This window comes from Vigna radiata, chromosome 1 (assembly GCF_000741045.1).
Source record: "Vigna radiata var. radiata cultivar VC1973A chromosome 1, Vradiata_ver6, whole genome shotgun sequence".
Lineage (NCBI taxonomy): Eukaryota > Viridiplantae > Streptophyta > Magnoliopsida > Fabales > Fabaceae > Vigna > Vigna radiata.
Window position 1 is genome coordinate 2,822,762 of NC_028351.1, and position 17,164 is coordinate 2,839,925.

Sequence of the window (17,164 nt, forward strand, 5' to 3'; positions counted from 1 at the left end):
TCAGTCTAACTGGAAATACTGATTTCTCAGTCTAACTGGAAATACTGATTTCTCAGTCTAACTGGAAATACTGATTTCTCAGTCTAACTGGAAATCTTTTGTCTATATATTTTGTTTTCTTTAAAGTTTTATTTTATTTTTATTTTAGGGGAAACTAAACATCTTTTAAAAACCACATCAAGTTCGCCTTTCTAATTAAAGGTACTGCCTCAGGACAGGCGTTGTGGGGGTGCTAACACCTTCCCCACATGTAACCGACTCCGGGTAGGGTATAATTAAAATTGAAGGGAATTCAAAAAAACACGTATTGCATAAATTTCATGAAAATCCAAAAAGCCAGAATGGATGATTTAAATGGAAGAAACAAAAACTAGTATTTAACATACACTGATTTCAGTAGATATGAAATCATTAGAACTGCAAATATTGTAGAATTTAGATATGAAATCTTCCGTTGATAAAGGTACTGCCTCAGGGCAGGCGTTGTGGGGGTGCTAACACCTTCCCCACACGTAACCGACTCCCGGACTTAGAGTAAATGACTCCGGGCAGGCGTCGTGGTTTTTTTTTTTCAAAATAGACCTTGCCTTATCCTTTATTATGGTTTTTTCCATAGTTTTCCAGAATAAACTATGGTGGCGACTCCAAAAATGTTTTTTTTTTCAAAATCGTTTTTCCAATTTTGGATCGTCGTCGTCTCGTCGCGATTTTCGGTTGCGACTATAGGTTATCCCTATACTACATTAGTGGGGAAACTTAGTTTGTTCTTTTATGCATCATTAGTTCCCAAGTGCATTTACTGCTAGTTCTATTGCATTAATAAATCATAAAAGATATAGGTTAGTTTTAGTTGATTGTTGATCGGTAGGCATGAGTAGATTTAATTTCTTCATTGTGTTTTCGTTCTTTACTGTCTGTTATAAACAGTTTATAGTTCATAGTGCTTACTAGTTTTTATTCTTTTTATTCTTTATTTTTTTTTTCAATTTAATTGTCCCCACCTAGTTTAGATAGCTAATAAATAAAACAAAATCTAACTGTACATTTTCTAAACTCTCAGGAAACGCATAGTTACATATATGAGCATATATAATTACGTGGTCACAGCACAGGAACCGACAATTGTCACGCACTCCTGCGTTGGCAATTTCACGGGTCATGATGTCTTAAATCTGATTATCGTGTAATCATCTATTCTTTTTCTTTTCGCATATGTTTTTTTTTTCTTCTACTTTTCACTTCTTTTTCATTATCAAGAAATGTACGCGGATCCAAATTTACTTGATTTCTGCTGACGGCTTAAAGGTTTATTTGTTCTTCTGTTGATACAATATTTGTTTTAATACTTACAAATATAATTATCAACGGAAGAACAAATAAACCTTTAAGCCGTCAGCAGAAATCAAGTAAATCTGGATCCGCGTACATTTCCTGATAATGAAAAAGAAGTGAAAAGTAGAAAAAAAAAACCTATGCGAAAAGAAAAAGAATAGATGATTACACGATAATCAGATTTAAGACATCATGACCCGTTTCAACGCAGGAGTGCGTGACAATTGTCGGTTCCTGCGCTGTGATCACGTAATTATATTTGCTCATGTATGTAACTGTCCCTTTCCTGAGAGTTTAGAAAATGTACAGTTAGATTTTGTTTTCTTTATTAGCTATCTAAACTAGGTGGGGACAATTATATTGAAAAAAAAAAATAAAGAATAAAAACTAGTAAGCACTATGAACTATAACCTGTTTATAACAGACAGTAAAGAACGAAAACATAATGAAGAAATTGAATCTACTCATGCCTACAGATCAACAATCAACTAAAACTAACCTATATCTCCTATGATTTATTAATGGAATGGAATTAGTAGTAAATGCACTTGGGAACTAATGATGCATAAAAGAACAAACTAAGTTTCCCCACTAATGTAGTATAGGGATAACCTAGTGTCGCAACCGGAAATCGCGACGGGACGACGGCGATCCAAAATTGGGCAAACGATTTTGAAAAAAAAAAACATTTTTGGAGTCGCCACAATAGTTTATTTTGGAAAACGATGGAAAAAACCATAATAAAGGATAAGGCAAGGTCTATTTGAAAAAAAAAACCACAACGCCTGCCCGGAGTCGTTTACTCTAGGTCCGGGAGTCGGTTACGTGTGGGGAAGGTGTTAGCACCCCCACAACGCCTGCCCTGAGACAGTACCTTTATCAACGGAAGATTTCATATCTAAATTCTACAATATTTGCAGTTCTAATGATTTCATATCTACTGAAATGTTAAATACTAGTTTTTGTTTCTTCCATTTAAATCATCCATTCTGGCTTTTTGGATTTTCATGAAATTTATGCAATACGTGTTTTTTTGAATTCCCTTCAATTTTAATTATACCTTATGTGCTTTTCAGTCAGTTACGGAAGCTTATGGAAGAGTTGATTCTGATGGTTCTAGATATTTACTTGGTGATGATAAGGGGCTGCTTAGCCTCCTTACTATTATTCATGAGAATGAAAAGTACGTGATCTGTCTCGTTTTCATGTTTACTTAACAGGATTTTTATTGTCTTTGGTGTCAGCTTGTTCTTTGAATAAACAATCCGTATATACGCCAATTCTGTTGTCTTATCATTTGGATTTGTTTTGTAGGGTAACTGAACTCAGAATAAAACCCCTCGTGGAGACTTCCCTTGCATCTACAATTTCATACCTTGGTGATGGAATGGTCTTTGTGGGTTCACGTTCTGGAGACTCACAGGTGGCCTAATGAAATAGCATATTACTTTATAATTTTTTGTTCTGAGTTTATAACGTGTTATTCCCAAATTTCTGTTTTACAAAGTATGCAGGCTTACTTGTTTCATTATTTTATCTGATATAATTTGTATCTTATGTTGGTTTGATTGCCTATTAATTGTATTCAGATTTGAGAGTTTATTACTCTAGATGTACTTGTTTAAATATAGCTTAGAAGAGATTGTAGCCCAAACACAGTTTAACACTACATAAGAAATGTTCGCAATTTGAAATTCCATAAAAGAGGAAAAATTTAATTTTATTGGTAATTAGTTAGAACATATACACCAAAATTATGTTTTTTTATTTTATTTTATTTTTTTTCAAATTATGGTTTCTTTTGTTGTAATATTTTTTCTCTGTGGTGTAAGATAATAACGGAGGGAAAGAAAGAACAAATCTTTTAGCAAGCATTTGCAATATTATTGTAATTAGTAAGAATTTAAAGCTGAAGGTCAATACACGTGGGAGTGAAAAAAGGTATCTATATTAAGAAGCAATTGTAATACGTAATATTTATCTTGTTTTGATGACTTTGAATTTTATTATGCCCTGTCTAATACTTTGTCTTACATAGTCAGACATAACATATTGACAATTTCTGATGGTAAATTGCACAGCTTATAAAACTAAATCTGCAGCCTGATGCGAAAGGTTGTTCAAGTGATATTCTCTTTTGTTTTAATCTTTTTACTTGGTAATATTAAGGGAGGGAAAGAACGGATCTGTATTATGAAGCGATTGTGATAAATTGTTACCTATTTTTAAGTTGTTTTGATGACTTTGAATTGTATTATGACCTATCTAATACTTTTGCTTACATATTCAGACATAGCATATTGACAATTTCTGATTGTAAATTGCACAGCTTATAAAACTCAATCTGCATGCTGATGCACAACTTCCTTCTGTGGAAGTAATGGAAAGCTATGTCAATTTAGGGCCCATTTTTGACTTCTGTGTAGCAGACCTTGAGAGGCAAGGCCAACGTCAGGTTGTAACTTGCTCTGGAAAGGACAAGGATTCTTCTCTCCGGGTTGTTTGTATCGGCATTGATATAATAGAGCAGGTCAGCTCACCTTCCCACCCTAGTGTGGAACATATTTACCCAAGACATTCAAAAGAATAGATAAAATTAATCTTATATCAATGGCACATGGCTTGTATACTATTTAATTTTTTCATGCATTTATTTGATCAGGCATCAGTAAAGGTTCAAGCTATCCAAGGAATTTGGTCACTAAGATCCTCAACTGATGATCCTTTTGATACTTTTCTGGTTGTGAGTTTTCTTAATGCGACAAGAATCTTAGAAATGAGTATTGATGTGCTGGAAGACACTGAGATTCAAGGATTTTGTTCAAAGTTGGAGACATTATTTTGCCATGATGCTGTTCACAATCAACTTGTTCAAGTAGGGTCCTACCTTATTTTCTTTCCATATTGGTTTTGTTTTCTTGATTTAATTCCTATATCTATCTGATGGCATTTACAAAAAGTGAATGTTAAGAAACCTAATGATTATTAATACCTTTTATTTTTGGTTTTCTATAATAATTGGATATTTTTAATGTTCTGCGCATCTAAATTAATTATCTGGAATTTTAAAGAAATAAAAAATTAAACTTTTATGCGAATGGGTATTCTTCCATGCTTTTTTTGCTTCATTTTATTTTGTTTTGTGTCAGTTACCTCCCATCATCTAATAAACCATCATAACAGGTCACTTCAAATTCTGTCAGACTGGTCAGTTCCACAACTAGAGAGCTCTGCAATGAATGGTTTGCACCATTGGGCTTTTCAGTAAATGTAGCAACAGCAAATGCTACCCAGGTTTGATTATAGGAAATTTTTGCTCGGTGTTTTAATAATTTCAATGCGTTTCCTTGTCAATGTGGCATTTCTTAGTGGAGGCAGATCCAGGAGATGGAAGTGGGTGAACCATGAGCAGCTGTTTATGGTTAATTTTAATATATTGAGACCATGTTCTTCTATTTGGGTGATATTATGTTTAGAAAGCTATAGGATTACTGAAAGTAGAATGCTAAAAATGCTACCTTTGATTAATTCTTAAAAGTAAAAAGTGGAAGACAGCTGAAAAAATTAAGCCCTAACTATCTGCCAGTGGTTGTTTAAAAATGTTGAGTGATGATTTAATGTCTTCTGTGAGCATGGAAAATTTCCTGAAGGTTTTCAGCTGATGTTAGTTAGGCGTGAAGGCTCTGTAGTTTCTTAATGCTTGCTTCTAGTTTTTTCATTTACTTAGATTTTGGTGATCAGTGAAGCTCCAATATTAAATATCTGTATGACTATGAATTTGTTTTATACCGATAACTTTGTTTCTGTTTTCTGTTTTGATATTTTAATTCAGAGCTTCTAATATTAAGCTGCCCAATATTTTCTTTATTAACATAGAACAAAATTCCAATAACAGTGGAATGTTAAAGGTATAAAAAGTTTATTGTATGGCAACACGATTTTTACGTATTTGAATTCCTCGAAAGTTGGGATAGACCCTTTCCAAAATACAGATAATTCTAGATTCTGATACACTAAAATACCACAGAATAAATTCTACACAATAATATAATCTTTGCTAAATTTTGATTATAGTATTGATTTTGGCCAGAAGTATCAAATTCTTGCTGCTGGAAAAATAAATTGTTCTTGGGTACAACTTCTATGCTTGGCCTTTGATATGATATCTAGTTCTCTATTAGTTGTTTTGGTATGGCATCCTATCAAGTTTTACTTAGTTGCCTTTTAAGAGGATTTCCTACAATCTACACTATTATGTGCATTTTCTTCGTTTGATTTTATTGAAAGTTCCATTCTTAACATGGTATCAAAGTCATTGTTAGAACCTATGCTAGCGAAATTTGTCTTTATTAGTCATGTTCCATCAGCTACCGAGTCGTTATCGGATCATTCATTAATGTTAAGTCTCGTGTCCGAGATGCATATAACCCGACGTGATGGATGTGTGTTGTGGGTCCACATCAACTAGATATAAGGACAATTTAGAGTATATAGGTGAATGCAAACCTTACTTTACAAACCGGTTTTGTAGGATTGAATTTGGTTTATAATCTATTTTTTAACAATAACTATATACACTGAGCTTGCAGTCAAATTGGTGACTATCATTACACCTTGATACAGGTTTTGTTGGCAGGAGGACGGCAATTGGTTTACCTTGAAATTGGAGATGGAATATTGCATGAAGTAAAACATGCCCAACTGGAGTATGAGATCTCATGTTTAGACACCAATCCCATTGGTGAAGATCCCGATCATAGTCATCTTGCAGCTGTTGGAATGTGGACAGACATAAGTGTTAGGATTTTTTCTCTTCCCGATCTGAATCTTGTCACCAAGGAACAGCTAGAAGGGCTTTTTATTCCCCGATCGGTTCTTCTGTGTGCTTTCGAAGGGGTAGGTTCTTCTTTGTGCTTTTATAGTTTTTTATTCTGTTGTTCTGCTTAGTTCTTTTGTTTCTGAAATACCATGAAATGCTCATCTCTTTTAAGTTCAATCTATGGAGTAGAGATTTTGGATTTTGCATGTAGCCATTGTGAGGGATATACTAGATCAGCAACACTAATATGTTTTTGTAATGTCCTTCACGGATTAGTTTAGGAATTCATAAACTACAAATTCACAAGTTTAATTGCAGTTTCCTTGTTAAAAATATCTTTTTAAAGTGATTCTTTGTAAATTTTATTCACCAGATATCTTGCTTTGCGGCCTTGCTGATGGCCACTTATTAATCTTCATGCTGAACAAAAATACTGGCGACTTAACAGCCAGGAAGAAAGTATCTCTTGGGACACATCCTATCATATTACAGATGATCTCCTCCACTAATACTACACGAGTATTTGTTTCATGTGATCGGCCGGTTGTGATCTATAGCAGAAACAAAGAGTTTATTTACAGTAATGTCAATCTGAAGGAAGTGAGTCACATGTGTCCTTTGAATTCTGCTGCTTTTCCAGACAGGTATCTTGGTCCTTCAGTTAGTTTGGCTCCCTAAAATTATTGATATATCTGGCTTGTGCTGGTCTTGTAACTTGTATTGTGCATTAATGTAAATGTCATGGTACTCATTACCCACTGTTCATAACTTCCAACAGTTTGGCAATTGCGAGAGAAAGTGGGCTTATTATTGGCACTATTAATGACGAACAAAAACTACATATACGCTCCATTCCGCAATTGGTTGGAGAGAAAGCTTATCATATATGCCACCAGGAACAATCTAGGACTTTTGCTATTTGTAGTGTTAAATACAACCCTGAAATGTACTTTGTCCATTTACTGGACGACCAGACTTTTCTTCTGAAATCAACATATGACACAAATCAGAAATGTTGCTGTATAATTAGCTGCTCATTCTCAGATGATAATAATGTTTATTACTGTGTTGGAACTGCTGCACTGGAAAAAAAAGTAAGTTGATAAATTTGTATTTTTTCTTGTGTTGTTCTTGTAAAAGCTTCTAATTCCTGCTTACTTCCCCCGTTTTAAAACATGTAGGGTACAATTCTTGTTTTTACTGTTGTTGAAGATGGAAAACTACAGCTAATTGCCGAGAAGGAGACAGAAGGACGGGTATCTTGCTTGAATGCATTTAATGATAAATTACTTGCTGCTATTGATTTTAAAATCCAGCTGTACAAGTGGGTGCTACGTGATGATGGAACCCATGAATTGCAGTTTGAATGTGAACATGATGCAGGCACCATAGTTTATTCTATGCAAACTAGAGGAAATTTTATTGTAGCATGTGATGATGAGAGACTTTCCTTGTTATCCTACGTCAAGGTAAGCTTCTAAAAGCGGAAGTTCATTGTCACAAATGCTAACCTTTCCAATCCTGTGTTCCTTTTTTTTTTGGTTAAATTTGTATGTTGAGTCAAATTTATATCTGGTTTTGTCAAATTTTAAACTGTTGTGCTGCTTATAGTTTTGGATGAATAACGGATTTCTCTGTGCATGTTCTTTATTGTTAGCAGGAAATAGGTTTTATTAAAGATCAGGAAATATCCCGAGACCCCTATTTTGATTGGATGTCGGCTGTTGAAATCCTTGGCGATGACATTTACCTGAGTGGAGGAAGAAATTTTAATCTGTTCACTTTTAGGAAAGACACTGGAAGATCAACTTGAACTTGTTGGTAATTATCACCTTGGAGAGTTTATTAATCGGTTCCAGCGTCGCTTCGTCAAAATGCGCTTGCCGGTTTATGATGTTGTGCAGATTCCAACAGTTATCTTTGGTACCGATAACGGTGTTATTGGCGTAATTTTCTCTCTTCCCCCCAAGCATTATGGTTTCTTGGAAAAACTTGAGTCAAATTTGATGATGGTAATTAAAAGAATTGGATAATGATTTTTAAATTAATATAACCTAGGAACCTAAGTTATCCTTCTTGACACAATTTTGAGCTTTGTTTTTTGGTGTTATCGGTTGAACATTAAAAATATAATTTTCTACAATTATTTTTAATATGTCTTATAAATTAATTTTGCGAGATGGAATTAAACTTAAATTATATTTCTTAATCTCATTCAAAATTATCTCTCAAATATTTCATGAAAAGTTATAATGTTATTCGATAAAGACAGGTGCAAAATATATCCAGCAAACAAAAATATGCATAAGACTTTTCTTCATTTATAATTAAATGTTTGTTTTTTTGACCTTTTTTCAGCAGCCTTTTGCATTATGGAAACTATTAACCCTACTCTTTTTTTCACGTTATTCTCATCCCCATCTGCTAAGAGATATTTTTTCAAACAAATATTCTTAATTTCCTTGACTCTCCTCCTATCAAGTCTAGATATATACTCAACAAATACATCAATTCTTTTTTTTCTCTAAAATTAAGAATATTATATGTAGTATAAATAAGTTATAAAAAAATGCAGATATCTACAATGGAAAAAGTCTACAAACAAATTAAAATTATGCATGCAATTTCACTTAACATTTCTTACACAAATTAGTATTACATGAGAAAGATGTATTTATGTTAGTTTTCAATTTAGTTATTTAGCAAAATTGAGACACATTATTAAAGATTATCCCCACTTAAAAATTATTCATTTAAGAATTTTATGACTCTATAATAATTTTATATCAAAAGTCGCTTAAATAAATTAAAGAAAAACATAAAATTTTGAAATATAAGATAATATTTTTTTTTTAAGTTTAAGATATAATAAAATAATATTTTTTTAGAAGTCTTAATTATTTATAGTTTTACCCTAAAATAATTTTGAATTTAGAGTTTGATTTACTTCCTACAAAACTAATTTTATAAAAAGTTCAATAAATCTGCTTGGTCAGCAATTTTGACCAATGCGTCCATCCAAACCTAAGCACAACTCTATAAATACAGCAGAAAATGATTGACAAACCAAACTCTTGCAGACATAATCTAGTCAGAACAACATAAGCAAGATTTTGGTGTGAGATAATGTCAAATAACACATACCAAACATGGACACAAGCAGGGTCATTCATGGCCTCAGTCATGTTCATATATGCCATGTTCATGCGCTTGGTTCCTTCAAATCTTCAAGCTCGTGTTAGACGGTACACCAACAAATTCACCACCTTCGTCTACCCTTACATCAGAATCACCTTCCACGAATTCACCGGCGAACGCCTCATCAAAAGTGAAGCCTACACTGCCATCCAAACCTACCTCAGCGAACACTCTTCGCAAAACGCCACAAGGCTCAGAGGAGAAGTCATCAAAGTCAAAGACACACACAGCCCTTTTGTCCTTAGCATGGATGACAACGAAGAGATCGTACAAGAGTTCCAAGGGGTGAAGCTCTGGTGGGGTTCCTACAAAATCACCCCTAAAAATTACTCCTTTTCTGTCTATCGTTCTTCGGATGAGAAAAGGTTCTATAAACTCACCTTTCACAAACGCCACAGAACCCTCATCACTCAGACTTACCTCAAACATGTTTTGGAAGAAGCAAAGGCCATTGAGACCAAGAACAGAAAGCTGAAGCTTTACACCAACAGCTCCACAAGGTGGAGCCATGTGGCTTTTGAGCATCCGGCGACTTTTGAGACTCTTGCAATGAGTGCGAAGGAGAAGGAGGTATCATGAATGACCTTGTGAAGTTCAAGAGTGGGAAGAGTTATTATGCCAAGATTGGGAAGGCGTGGAAAAGAGGGTANTTGCTGTATGGTCCTCCTGGTACGGGGAAATCTACCATGATAGCTGCAATGGCTAATTTCATGAACTATGATGTGTATGATCTTGAGTTGACGGCGGTGAAGGATAATTCGGATTTGAGAAAGTCAATTATAGTGATTGAAGACATTGATTGCTCTCTTGATCTCACTGGTCAGAGGAAGAAGAAGAAGGAAAAAGTTAAGGGTAGGGAGGGGAAAAGTTCTTCTTCCAAAAGGGGTGGTGATGAAGATGATGAAGACAGAGGAAGTAAGGTAACACTTTCTGGACTGTTGAATGTTATAGATGGGATTTGGTCAGCTTGTGGAGGTGAGAGGATCATGGTTTTTACTACTAACTTTGTGGAGAAACTTGATGCTGCTTTGATTAGAAGAGGGAGAATGGATAAGCACATAGAACTGTCATATTGTTGCTATGAGGCATTTAAGGTTCTTGCCAAGAACTACTTAGATGTTGAGTCTCACCATTTGTTTCCTAGAATTGGGAAGCTGTTGGAAGAGACAAAGATCACCCCTGCTGATGTTGCTGAGAATCTGATGCCAAAATCAGTTGATGAAGAAGCGGACGCTTGCCTGCATAGCTTGATTCAGTTTCTTCAGATCACAGAAAGGAAGCAAGTCAATGCACAAGAGAGTAAAGATATTAAACATGGTGAAGCTGTAGTGGAAGAAATTGGTGTCATCGATTAGTTGCTTTTTTCTTTTCTCTATCATTGAGCTTGTTTACTTGGAACACTAGTATGTGACGTATATCTGTGTTTGAACTTTGACTTCAACGTTGTATGCAGAATTTGAGTATATGTAATTGTCCTATGTTTCAACATTTTGTTCGACTGAAAATTAAGGTTCACGTTGCTCAAACGTTTTAGTACATTTGTTTCACATCTTATGATTTCCTATTCACAATGTTAAAAGGTCTTTGTTTCGGTTCTGGAGTGGAAAATTAAGATTAATATTTCTTCATACTTTTCTTCCACTCCTTTAAGATCATTTTAGGTGTTTGTTACAAAGTTATTTTGGATTCTTTATTCTCAACTTCAATTTTTGTGGGTGAATATATATGAAAGGTATTTCATTCCTCAGATCACTTATATATTTAAATAGGTTATTAGAGTAAAATATTAAAATTACAATAAATACAATTTCTTTTATTTATGTATTTATAGGTTTCGAAATAAGCTTTTAATTAAGATTGGCCTAATCATGACACAAAGTAGATAAATATATTTTATCTATAAATATGTTCGATTTGCGATGTTGATATCTAATGGAAACATGACCGATTAACTTATTAAGAGGCCGTTTGATTTTCAATCACTTAGGATTAAAAATAATCTTCCGACGTTTTTTTCTAAAAACATCCTATTAACAATGAGTTGATTCATCATACGGTACATTTTTATTTCAAAATTTTGATTAAGAATCTAAGTTCTAGTTAAGGTTTAGATTATGATAAAATTGATCTTATTATAAGATAAAAAAACTTATAAATCAGATTGTTATCATTATTATGCTAAGGTTTTGAGTAGAAGATAACATTAACTTTTTATATAGATCAGATTTAAGTTTTATGTGTTATATCTTCTTTAAAAATTACTTGTTTTTTTTATATAATAAAAGTAATAAAAGAATATTTTTAATTAATAATTTTATAGACACTTACTTTAAGTAAAATAATATAAAACATTTAACTTAAATATATTTTAAGTTAAGTCCCTACGATTTACAAATATTGTCATGGATCAATTTAATGTTAATAAATTACTTTTGTTACTTTTAACATTTTTTAATGTTTGTTCCCTATCGTCAATGAATTTAGTATGAAAAATATAAATTATTATTTCAAACAATTGGGTTAGTTTTAATAATTCAATTACGTAGTATATTTAATATTCTTTTTTAAGTACGATAATCGTATACAATTTTTATACTTTTTTTAATAAATTATTAGCGATAAATTATAAATTATGTAATACTTCATTATATTACTAGTTAGTTTTTTATTCATAAAATATTATTTAAAATATATATATATATATATATATATATATAGTTGAGTATATTTATTGAATTTCTATTAATTTTTTATGATATATTAAATGAAACGTAGGACAAACTTTGAGAGGTTTGAATAGATTTTTTTTTTTTAACTTTTGAAAATAAGTGTTTTTACATGCATGAGATGGTTTGTAATAAGTGTTACACTCTTAAGTATTTTTAAAAGTGTTTAGAAAAACTTTTAAAATCCAAAGCAATAAGTCAAACCTATTTTTATATTGATTCGTTCTAAATTAAATTATGTTCAATTCTTCCTTAAGCTTAAAAGTTTCACTAATTTTTCAAAACATTACAACTTTTACAACTAACTCAATAACTATACGAGTGTCACCACTAGTGGTATGTTACTAATCTAATTGATTAGACCATTTAATTTCATTAAGTTAAATAATCAAGTGTTTTAATTCACTTCTGAATAATAAACACAACAAAGGTGTTTTTAGAAAACAAATATAGGTTATAACTCTCATAGACAGGATAAGATTTCAATACAGATAAATTTGAAGACTTGTGATAAACTTTTCCTTTTCAAAGAGCATGCTAGATGATGAAATTTTGAGAGAATATAATAACATCACAAAAGTAATGAGCGTATTATTTTTATCTTCTCTTTATACAATCCTCTTTATATAACATTTTTTGAAAAAGATATGTCATAGGTAGATAGCCTTTTGGTACGAAGTCAAATATTATATGTTTTTGTAGAGATAGTTTGTGTGGATGAAGAGAGCATAAAGCACATGAAGGAACATTATCTTCCTATATCTTGACATTCTTTTGATCAAATGCAAAATATTTGAAAAAGCTTTGTACTTTTGTGATTTGCACATATAAAGAGAACACAATACAATCTTATCCCTTCATTTTATTAGATGTTATTTCCATAAACAATATTAGTTAAACTTCAAAACATGAGTTGTTAGATAATATTATCTTATTTTAAAAAATATTATTTTAGTTTTATAATAAAGTTTAATATGTTTTAATGTTTTTATGGTTATTATAAATAATGTTATTATAATAATTTTTGTTTTTAAATTTAATATTAAATAAATCTTCAATATAATTTAATATTTAAATATATGTTAGTTTTAATTTTATGTATTTTTGTTTTTTTAATTTTTAATGTTTATATTTTTTGGTTTTTTAAATATATAAGTTTTTAATTTTTATCTTTTTTTATTTTTTGTTTTATTTTATTAAATATCTTTTATTTATTTTAGTTGAATAAAATAATTTTTAAAATGTTAGTATATATTAAATATTAAATTAAATAGATATTTAGAAATTTTTAAATTAAAAAGCAAAATTTAAATTTTTTTTTGTTAAATATATTAACGGGATTTCAGAAACCGTTTAACAAACTTTTTAAAATTTTGTTTTTAAATTTAAAATGTAATAATAATGTAGTTTAATTAAAAGTTTTGATATTATTTAATATATATTTATATTTTAATAATTATTAAAATATTATTTCTATTAATATAGTAGTTATATTAAAAGAATAATATAAGTTAAAAATAATTAGAATAGAGTAATAATGAAAATAAAAAAACAAAAATAATAAAAATATACAATCTGCTTTAATATATTTAAATATATTAATTATATTAGAGTATTAAATTAAATATTTATTAAATTTTAAATAAAATACAAAATTTTTAAAAATTTGTTAAACGGATTATCATGTATTAATAATCTGTTAACATATTTTAACGAATTTTTAAATTTTTTTAATAAATTCTTAAAATTTTATTTTTAATTTAAAATATAATATATATTCTTAGATTAATTTAATATTTTAAAATTATTTATTATATACAATAATACAAAATCCTACCTAATATATTAAATTATATATTATATACAAAATCTTTCTTGATCCAAAATTTTATTTTGAAATCAGTTAATCAAACGGTTGGAGATGTCAAATATGGAGATATAGAATGAGTCAATTAAGAAACGGAAATAAAAAAAATTCATTAAGATTAATTATGGAATTTTTGAAATAATTGGAGTTGCACACCGAAATCCTTGCCATTATATGAATAAAGAAAGTTAACAGAAGAGAGAAAAGGCCCAAATTATCAGGACCCGGCCCATTCCGCACCCATCTTCTAATTTTAGGGTTTCTCCTTGTTTATAAATACGCAAAGCAAGGGCTTAACCCACAGTGTCTCAGTATTTCGCCTCTTCAATCTGTTAAGGTTTCAGTCAAACCGGTTTTCTTACTTCTCGCCAATTTTCTCTCTAATTTTAGGATCAATGCTTCTGTATGCTATTTTTGTTTCCTTCTTTTAAAATCATGTGATGAGAAAAAAAAACTGCAACAATATGATTGGATTCGTTCCATGATTCCTTGTATTTAAGTCTCTGATGATTGATTTTCTACTGCCTCCAGTGTTTGAAATAGCTTCTTTTGTATTTTTGTTTTCTAATTTTGAATTTGCATCTCTATTTATTTTCCTCTTTATTCGACAATATCAGTAAGGAGATGTGACGATTTTTACATTGGTCCGTGTTTCTGAATTACCGTGACCGACAATCCTTACCAATTTCTGATCTCCATTATCAGGTAGAACTATTTAGTTGTTGTATTTGTTTCTTTAATTGTTTTCTTGCGTATATTGTGATTTGTTTTGGCTCAGTGATTTTCTTGCTTTAATTGCAGTATACGCTATTCCGATTTATTACCTGAGCGGAAATTTAATCGTGTATGAGAGCCATTTATTTGTTAGTTTTCGAAGTGTTTTTATTGTTATTCACGTAATGGCTTATTGTGATTAACGTTTTCTAATTTTGATTTATTTACATATTATTCTGCTATGATGATTTAAGAATAAAATTCACATGTCAGACTTCAGAGATTTTAAAAATCAATGAGAATGACAATTCTTTTCCTGAGCGGATCATCCGACATTTTATATTATATTATTTTCTATTATTGTAATGATTTTGTTATTCTGTTTAATATAATTTTATTGACGGGAGATTTCTGATCTGGAGTCTCGCACTTTTTTGAGGGCAAACAAATTGTGTTTGCATGTTCTCAAGTAACCGTCATAAAACAATTCTCCGGCGTGACGGAGCCGCCCTTAGGGTTGGCATCTCCGCTGGGGTGGTCTCATATTCCATTGCTTTGTGGAGCGGCGTCGCTGCCTTTACCATTAATGGCCGGCCATGAGACAAACATTCTTTCAGTTCTTGCTATGAGGGTTTATTGTGTGTTGTTGTGCTAAATCGTTTTATAAATTGTACTTTTAAATTTTTTGTTTGCTGTATTAGTTTTCCTTTCTACAGGGACAGCAGGATTGCTCGTGTTACAGGATTGCGTGAACGGGTGTCTTGTCATAAAACCTTTTTAAGATTTATTATGTAATGTTCTCATTAGTTGTATAGGTTTTTGTTAGTTTTGTATTTTGCATTTTCTTATTAGTGATTGAAAATTGATTTGCATTTAATTTAATGTTATTATTTGTATAATTGATATTTATTTATATTAATGTTCTTATTTAAATACATTTATATAAATCGAATAAACTCTAGCATCTTTATTAGAGAGCTTCTAAATACTTTTATATTTTGATTGATAACTTGAAAAGAGAACAAATGCAACCCCATTAGAGAAATCTAACAAATGTTTAGATATTAGAGAAATTTTTATATGGAATAGTATTCCATTAAATTAAGTAATATACAAATTAAATTTGTAATATTTTTAAAATATTTAGTAAAGTAATTTTTAGTAAAGCTGAAAAATGTAACTTCTCTCCATATAGAAAATATATTCTATTTTTTTGAAATCACTTTTCACAAAAAAAAAAGAATTAAATCACATTGATTCTATAAAAACTTTATTTAATAGCAATTTAACTATCTTAAGTAAAACAAGGGGTGCAGAAGAAAGAGTTATTGTTTTTGTTTTTTGTTACCCGGCCCATTAGCTAAGCAGATGATGGAGGGGGGGTGCGAGGATAAGAAATGGGGGTGCTAAAAGAAATGAATTTTTTTTTTAAACCCCAAAGCATCCCAACCATAGGATTTTGTTCAATTCTATGCATAGATAATTTTTGTATTTAACAACTTTTTTACTGGTCATATCAGGTCATGAAATTTTTATTTATCTCTTCTTTTACTTTGTTCTTTATTTTATTTTAATTTTTTTTGGATTAGGTCTTAAGTGTAGTAGTAATGTTTTTTTGCCTTACATTTACTTATTTTTTATAAATGTTTATTAATGCTTTAGATTATTAAGATTTTCGTGTTTGGAAATAAATCAATTTCATAGATTGAAATTATTTGATTTAAAAATTTTTTAGAGAAATGGCTGTTTATTGAAATCATTATTTTGTTGGTTAAGCTCATTCCTCTCATACTTTTTTATCATTATTTTTTTTAATATTTTTTTTGTTGGATATTAAAAATATCAAGAAAACGAATTTATGCAGAAAAGAATAAAAAATTAATTGTATGCTTAAAATATTTTTACCAAAAAATGAGAAAATTATGAATTATAATATACTTCGTTATATTACAAGTTAGTTTTTTATTCATAAAATATTATTTAAATTAATATTTCATATAGTTTTATCATAAATTTTAAGTAATATCTGGAAATTATTATATATAATATTGTTTGAATATATTTTATTGAATTTCTATTAATTTTGTTATGATATATTAAATGAAAAGTAGGAAAAACTTTGAAATGAGAGGTTTGAATAAATTTTTTTGAAAATAAATGTTTAAGTCTTTTTACAAGATGAAAAAATAATAATTAGTAATGTTTTATTATTAAATCTCAATTGAAACATGGGTTTGATTTGAGAAATATTTCTGAATCAAAACATAAAAGAACAAGTAAATCAAAGTAATGGACTATATTAATAAATCTAAAATGTACGCGCATCAAGATTCACTCGACCTCTCCTCAGGGTTTACACATTAATTGTTTCAATCATTTTTTTTTTTATTAAAGTTATTTAATTTATTATTAATGTTTTTCTTCTCTTCATTTTTGGATGCATATGTAACTGAATCGGATAAATGTGAGTTGGACATCCCGATATATGAAAGAATTGCTATGCTTGAA

The 17,164-nt window shown here is 30.3% G+C and overlaps 1 long non-coding RNA gene and 2 pseudogenes across 1 annotated transcript; all 3 read left to right on the forward strand.

Annotated features, from left to right (window-relative positions):
* Positions 1-2,369: 2,369 nt before the first annotated feature.
* LOC106755621 lies at positions 2,370-8,184 on the forward strand (annotated as a pseudogene).
* Positions 8,185-9,244: 1,060 nt separating this feature from the next.
* LOC106755631 lies at positions 9,245-10,812 on the forward strand (annotated as a pseudogene).
* Positions 10,813-14,220: 3,408 nt separating this feature from the next.
* Positions 14,221-15,268, forward strand: LOC111241829. The gene is made up of 2 exons (XR_002668132.1): positions 14,221-14,279; positions 14,560-15,268. It is a non-coding gene; the product is annotated as an uncharacterized LOC111241829 (long non-coding RNA).
* Positions 15,269-17,164: the final 1,896 nt, after the last annotated feature.